Source organism: Aphis gossypii, chromosome X (assembly GCF_020184175.1).
Source record: "Aphis gossypii isolate Hap1 chromosome X, ASM2018417v2, whole genome shotgun sequence".
NCBI classification, from domain to species: domain Eukaryota; kingdom Metazoa; phylum Arthropoda; class Insecta; order Hemiptera; family Aphididae; genus Aphis; species Aphis gossypii.
The window spans coordinates 54,606,896-54,615,146 of record NC_065533.1 but is presented as its reverse complement, the minus strand read 5'-3'; the positions used below and the strand labels follow the sequence as shown (position 1 = coordinate 54,615,146).

General features: G+C 26.3%; 1 non-coding gene across 1 annotated transcript; it reads left to right on the top strand.

Annotated features, from left to right (window-relative positions):
- Positions 1 to 2,260: 2,260 nt before the first annotated feature.
- On the top strand, positions 2,261 to 2,332 carry Trnad-guc (transfer RNA aspartic acid (anticodon GUC)). The gene has a single exon. It is a non-coding gene; the product is annotated as a tRNA-Asp (tRNA).
- The last annotated feature ends 5,919 nt before the right edge of the window (positions 2,333 to 8,251 follow it).

The window sequence follows — 8,251 nt, the reverse complement described above, 5'->3', positions numbered from 1 at the left end:
AAGGTTATTATCTATATAAGTTTTTAAATAGGTTTCATTATATTTTTGATCATTTCTTTTATCCTTAAAAAAATTATTTATTCACAAGGGCATAAGCTGTAGGCCTATAGCGTACCTAGGTTCCTACCTAACGTAATTTGTATAGGTATAAAAACTTATTTTTTCAAATGTGAATAATCATCCTTTAATTCGTATGTGGATAATACTGGATATATTGTAAATTGTTGGTTAATCAGATTTTTATTTTTTATTTTTATATGTAACTACTTACCTATTCAAAATATAACTTAGGTAGTAGGAACCTTATATACCTTAGTATAATAATCATTAAAACAATGAATTATTTCACATCGAATATAAAAGTATGAATGTAATATTTAGTCAAGTACCTACCTACTTAATTTAATTATTTATCATATATTTTTACCAAAGCAAAAATATTTTAAAAGGCTAATTTATCATTTTAATATTATATTAGATAATTACGACACCCTATCTACTTTCAAATCATTATAGTCTCTAGCCACTTATTATCTTTAAACTTAAGTAGGTATTTTCATGGACAATCATCCATAATACATAAACGTCACACCTAAACTGTAAAATTTAATAGCATAAGACTATAATAAAATAGTTTAAATTTTGATTCTATACGTCAAAATAAAAAAAAAAATCGGGTATGTGGGTATCGCTCTGCTGTACATTAGGTGCCGTGTGGATCACTATATTATATATTATAGGAGTGTTAAATTTGAATCCAATGATGGGTATCATTGTATATGAAAAACGATTTTGAACGAAGATGATATTTTGTTAGTCTAGGATATAATTTCCAGTGGTTGATAAAAAAGGTGGTTATTATGTTTTAATGACTTGAATACGCCAAAATTTAAGTTCTTTTATAATTATTGTAACTTAAACTTATGGAAAATTTTGTATTACATTTTCAACTCTTAGCTACTTTTACAAAAATTGTTATGAATTATACCTACAAAATAATTAGCAAATATTCATGATTTTGACGAATTTTAGTCAATATTTGAACTTCAAATGCTAATAAAAAAAAATTGTGCCTATGTATTCTTATAATTTTTTTATCACCATAAGAATAACATAAAAGGAACTTTGTATTAATTTTTCAAGTATTTTGACTCCGCCGAGAAAATGTTATCGACACTTCAAAAAAAATATTCTTAGTAAAATTGAAAATTTCAATTGTCTATATAAATAGCTCAAAAAAGTCAAATTGTTTTGAAAATCAAATAATGTAAAGAAAATGCCAATCTAAATAACTGGTGAAATTTCCAAGTATTTATCTACGACTTATACTTTTTGAATAATAACAAATATTTAAAATCGTTTGAGGATCAATCGTTGTCGTTACGCTATTTTGTAAAAATTTAAAATTCTAACGCACTAAAAATTTTTCCTATAATGATGCGTCGAGTTTTCTTTATAGCTACTTGAAGGAAAACTAATGGAAAACTTAGTGTTGTATTTTCAATCCTTAGTTACAAATACAAAAAATTTTATGATTTTTCAACTACAAAATTACTTGCAAATTTTCGTAATTTTGACATAGGTATATCGTAAAAATTTGAACTATAAACGCTTAACGATTTTTGATTTTTTTTAACTACAATAAGAAAAACTTATAAGGAGACTTGTATTGAATTTTCAAGTATCTTTGGCCATCTAAAATTTGTTTATCGACACTTCTAAAAAAAATTCTCTGAAAAATCCAAGATTTCAGTGATCAGTGAGCTATGTATTAATAACGATAATATAAACATGTGGTGAAAATTTTAAGTATTTACAATGATTAGTTTTTGAGTTAGGTACAACCATATAAAATAATCGATTTGGTCGTAAACTCGTAAACTGGTTTTGCGTAAAAATTCTCGTTTTTCCGTCACTGATTTTTTGTTTTTCTCGATTTTTTTGAAAAGTGTTGGAAAATGTTTAATCCTCTATAATACACCAAGGATAGTAATTCACTTTGCCATCGGAAACCACCCCTGAAGTTGGAAATTGAACTTTGAAGCATTATTTCGATTAGTTATATTGCTGTACAATGACAAAAAACAAAAAAAAAAAAAAAAACACACACACATCATTGTAAAATCAATACATTACGTCGTTAAGAATCTAAAACTCTTCAGCTAATTATTGCATAACATGAATATTTCATACACTAGTACTAAAAGTAAAATAACAATAATCATATTAAATGCCATTTATTTCTTCTTTCTTCTCGTAATCCTCGGTAGTATAGTGGTAAGTATCCCCGCCTGTCACGCGGGAGACCGGGGTTCGATTCCCCGCCGGGGAGGAAAATTTTTTGCATTTTTTTCTTCTATAATTATTTTATTATTATGCATAGTGAATCAGATTAATGTTATTTGCAAAATGCATTATACATCATAATAATTACTAATCGTTAATTATTGTGTTAAATTTTTAAATTACCTTTGTATATGTTTATCTAAAACTGTATTATAATGATATTATATCTATCATTATAATATAGTTTTTTAGATATCTCACTCTAAGTATAGTGTTTATTTACGTTTACAATTTAGTTGAAATAACAAGGCTAATTAACATATTTTTTTATTTATTTATTTTTTTTTTTAAATTGATGTCATGACAACAACAACTGGTTTTTAGAAGTTTATGACGTAGATAATAGTAACCTAGCTAATATAAGAATGGTACCTAATTTTATCTACAATAAAGAGCAACTTCGGAATTTTTTTAAAATTAAGATGTTTGAAATTTCTTAATTTTACTTCTCAGCTATAAAACTAAAATAATAATTTATTAAATATTGAAAAATATTGAGGTGATGTTATTCACTACATAGATATTTGTTTGGAAGAATAGGTGATCCAATCGTTTCAATACGCGAGTATAGTTTTATACCTATAAACTAACTTATACAAATAAAATACTATACATGTAGATTGTAGGTACAGCATATTTCTATATTTTAAGATTTGTCTTTGCATGTGGACAGTTTTTAAATTCATAATAATCTATAATATTTTGATTATATTAATTAAATAACGTATTTATAGTTATATTATTTAAATATTCATTTTGTAGTCAATACAATTTAAGAAGGAACCATTATCTTACTTGATATGTTACTTTAATATATTATAAAAATTCTGTCGAACTAGTTGTCTGTATAGTAATCTGTTATTGAGTAAGTTTTCGTGAATCATACGTATTTTAGTCGTGTTTTTCGTATTTGTCGTGATCCGAGTTCACGTAATTTTTTTCATTAAATGTTATTTATGGATATTTAAAAAGCCAAAAAATAGCTCAACAACATCTAGTAGACTCCAATCATGGTGCACCATTGCAATTTGCAAATCATAATATAAAATAATTTTATGTAAAGATATTAAAAATTAAAGATTATTTTTAGCATATTTTTTATTTTTAAAGATATATTTCCACAAAATAAGGGTATAAATGCAAATGTTTAAGGTTTTTAGAGCATAATATAAATTCGACTCCTATACTTATCAGTTATCACAATTGTATATATCTTTGTTGCTTATTCATTATTAATTTACCTTAATATTACAATTATTACACATACTATAATATATTGTAAATTTCTTAAAAACGTTGAAATTAGATTTATTTTTAGTTATATACATATATGCTAATAATATTTTGATTACGGACTTAATAAGATTACTATAATAATGCATAATGCACGAAATGATATTATATGCGTTATATTGTTTCCAAAAGATTTCACTAGAATATAATATTTTATTAAGCATTGTGACACTTTTATAACTCCTATAAATATATTATAAGTACAGTACGTGATTGTACGTCTTTGAAATAAATCTAACAATGCCCAAACGCATTTTCATGTATGTAACACATTTTTCTTTCATGTGCCTAAAACGTGTGATACATATCATATTATTATTATTATTATTATGTGCTCGAATATCTGTGAAACTGCTATACGGCTGTGCTGAAATTTAGCAGTCCGGATCGTTTAACAATATTTCATCGAAGGCGAAAAATAGACGTCGTCTTGTCTAATCACGTACACAATGATCCAGTTTATTGCGATCAGGAAGAAAAAAATATTTTTCATATCACATATATGTATATATAATATACACAAATATGCTTGCTGTGTGTTATATATTATGTATATATATATAACGAATAACAACAGCATAATAATAACATTATATTATTATACGTATTATAAACCGAACGTAAAACATTCCAACGGGTTGGCGGGTGAAAATGAGAGTTGAACAGACCGCGAAGTTGATTTCATCGTCCGGCTGCTTTTACTTTTAACCTCAGTCGTTTTCATTCCCGATACAAGTAACTAAAAGAAAAAAAAACACCATGTTATTATATTATTATAAACCGGATAGCAGCTGCAAGACGTTTGACTGATTATTGTACAGATGCAGTGGGCAATGGGTATTATAGTAGGTACCCACACGGGCCCTATAGTTGTAGTCCGGTGTACATACAAGTATCTATAATATTATACACTGCTTCCAGGTATATACGTGTGTTTTATTCATCGAGAATCGGAGTCTGCATAGATGTGTATAGCCAACAAAAAATATTACCGGATATTATATGAACGGTGTAATGTTTTAATTATGTATCGGAACAACGTTATAAGACCGGAACTTCAAAACGTATGTACCTATGGGTACTGTATAAATAATAATTAATAACGATTAGATAGGATCGGATTTTCGTTTGGCGCGGCTTAAAATTCACTGGCCCTCGACGTACGTACTATAACAATAATAATAATTAATAAACAATAAAGCTCGACAGTGCGGTACAACAATAACACCATTCTAGTGCCATTTAATTATGTATAGACTGGTTATTATACTTACCCACAGTTGCAATTGCATAACGCACTTGTGTAAAAAAGTGGTGATATAATAATATTACAACGATCAGTTGATTATTATCTGATTTGGTACATTATAAAAGTCATGCAATATTAACAAATTTCTTTAACCTTTTTATGTTTTAAATGATCTATCGATATTTTGTAAAACCTCATAAACTTATAACAAATAAATCACTTGTAGGTACACTGATTCACGAATAAAAACGCAACAAATAGAAAAGTCGTGAAAATAATAATAAAAAATTCGGTAACTATGACATAATTAAAATATTATTATACTATGCACATGTTCCTGTGTTATGTATTATAATAGTGTTCATCCATTTTTTTATACATTCCCTTATTGTATTTTTCCTCTGTAATTGATCTCATTTTTCATTGAAAATAATTATCAGCATAAATTATAAAATAGTTGCTTTGATAATAGCTTATTATATACAATAAAAAACATAATCTTTCAATAAAATATAATAATTTAAGTAGATAAATGGTTCTGTAAATTATTAGTATCAACGTCAATAACTATAAAAATGAATTAAATTGATTTTAGTCTTATTTTTTTTATTAATTTATAAACAACCAGTAGTTAACATTTAGCAAAATCCTCATAAGTAAAATTACAGGTATAAGAAGAGGAAATCAAAATTTATGACCTTCTAAATGATTAGTAATGTTAATCTTTAAGAATTATGAAATAATTTTTATTAGTCATTAAAAAAAAAATTAATCTTATTAGATAATAACAATATAATATCGGTTTATTTTTTTTTATTAAAATTTAAGATAATAAATTGTCTTATTATATAAACAATTTTTAAGGAACAGGCATTTTTTATAAAGGAAGGGTATTAGGTAGGTATGTAAATTAATACCATTGTTTATATTATATACAAATAAATAATTCCATCCTAAAATCCAAGGCTACTTTTTACTATTTTTATACTATTAAACTATACGTCTACAATAGTCAAGATAATATATTATATGCTTAACGTCATATTGTATTATATATTAAAATAAATCAACGGTTTTACATCCTCTTTTTACCTTCTAAACGACATGATACTTTTTGGGGACTGGCCCAACCATTTCACATGTCAAGGTGTATTATTATATGTATTATACATTATTTATATTAAATATAACATCACATAAGACATACCTAATTCATAAAATTAATGTATTAATGAAAATCAAACATTTTTTTTGTGATGTTTTGTGTCTTTACTTTTAAAATATTCGCCCCGTGTATAGATATACCTAGGTGCGAGTATTTATGTTATAATGACGGAGTTATTTTATGACAACCTACCTATAATCATGATAATATGCGTAATAATAATACCTACACATGCGTATTATATACTGCTATTATTATTTACGATTCACTTTGCCTGCGAGGGGTCGTTATACCGACGATGGTGAAAAACGAAAAGTCGCGTCACTCGTCTAATGGCGGTGATATATTATAAATATATTAATATCTATTATTATGATTATTATAATACGCGTATACACAATAACATCGTACTTTCTCCGAAGCGGCTGTCAAGGTTTACCGCCCCCGGTAAGACGTCGAATAATTGCTCATCGCGCGTAGTTGTAGGTATACCTATCTCATAATAATATATACACTCACACTTACGCTGACACGTCGTATTTATTTCGTCTATTGTTATTGCTATCATTATTATATGGAGTAAATGCGTTAGGTTAGGTACCACCGCCGTCCGCCGACGACTTTGGATATTATACGCTGCCGCAGACGTCGTCATTGAGTTTGCGCAACAAACTATTTAAGCAAAATAGATTGTATTTGAATAATACGATTTCGCGTCGGTCACAGATTTGTATGATGTGATTGGCTCTACGACACATACTTGTAGTATGTCTATATAAAATCTATAACATAAGAGTATTATATTGTTCGTGTATACAGGGTGACTCACTAAGCGTACCCACCCATTTTCTTTTAAAATAATTAATTTAGATTTTAATTTTTTGGAAATTTCAAATATATTATATTGCTTTATTAATATGACTATATTTTGAATATATTTTGAAATTATTAAGGTTTATTTATTGATGATGATCCAAATTGCTGTTTTGTGAGTGAGAATCTACTTTTTACAATGTCAACCATTTTAATGGATCTTTTTTTTTGAAAATTTTAATCTAGGTAGTTCAAAATTTAAATGAGTAATTGTTCAGTTATTTAAATTTTAAGAATATAAAAGTCCTTAAAATGGTTTTACAAAAATATAAATTCGATATAATAGTGAATCAAGTATTTATTATGCTTGAACCATTTTTACAGATTATTTGGGTATGTTAATTACCTAATTATAGTATTATTTTATTTTATTTATTATATTTATGTCACTAAAATTTTCATAGTCCCTATATTTCCCGATCGTATTATCACGAACATATTTTATCCTTGATAAACAAAATTGAATAACATAAAAACTACTCGTTCAAATGTTAATCTCCACACGTTAAAATGTTCAGAAAATGATCCTCTAACTAATTTTCTATATAAAATAAAAGTTCTCATTTAAAAAAATAACAGAAGTTTGTTTGTATAAAAAAATCTCTAAGCAATTTGAAAATACGGTGTTTAGTAGGTATATGTTTAAAAATTTCAAAAATGATAATAAAAAAGGGACGAATATGCTAGTTGAATCACCCTATATATTATAAAATGTGTATCATGTATTTATGTTATGTGAAATAATACCTGCTAAACAAAGCATGTGTAATTTATCCAAGGGCGGTACTTAAAGGTGTATATACAAATATCATTGTACCTATTTATATATTATGATATCGTTAGTTGTTACACATCATACTGACATCATTATTATTATTTTAGTTTTAAGTAGAGCAATGGATGTATTAGTTTTAATATTTTAACAACTACGTGTAATTTTTTTTTCAAAAGAGCCAAAATATTTTGTAAATTAACCTAAGTCTATAAATAGTGCTAATAGGTATAAATAGTCGATGAAAATATATACATTCTTTGTTTTTCCGTAAGCTGAACGCCATTATCAATATAAAACTAAAATGGAACTTTAACTATTAACAACTGTAAATAAGATTAAAGATCTAAGTATAATATGTAAATCTCGTGCTCTTCTTTTTAATAACCATATTGAATCTATGTTCCTGTTTAAGAACTTGACTTTACTAAACGAACGTGTGGTTTTACGTGGATCGGAATTTCTAAAAATTCTATTTTTCCCACAAGTTCATTCTATCATAGAATTTGTATTGATTTTATAAGGATGTATTTTTTCTGTTGTCTGATATCTC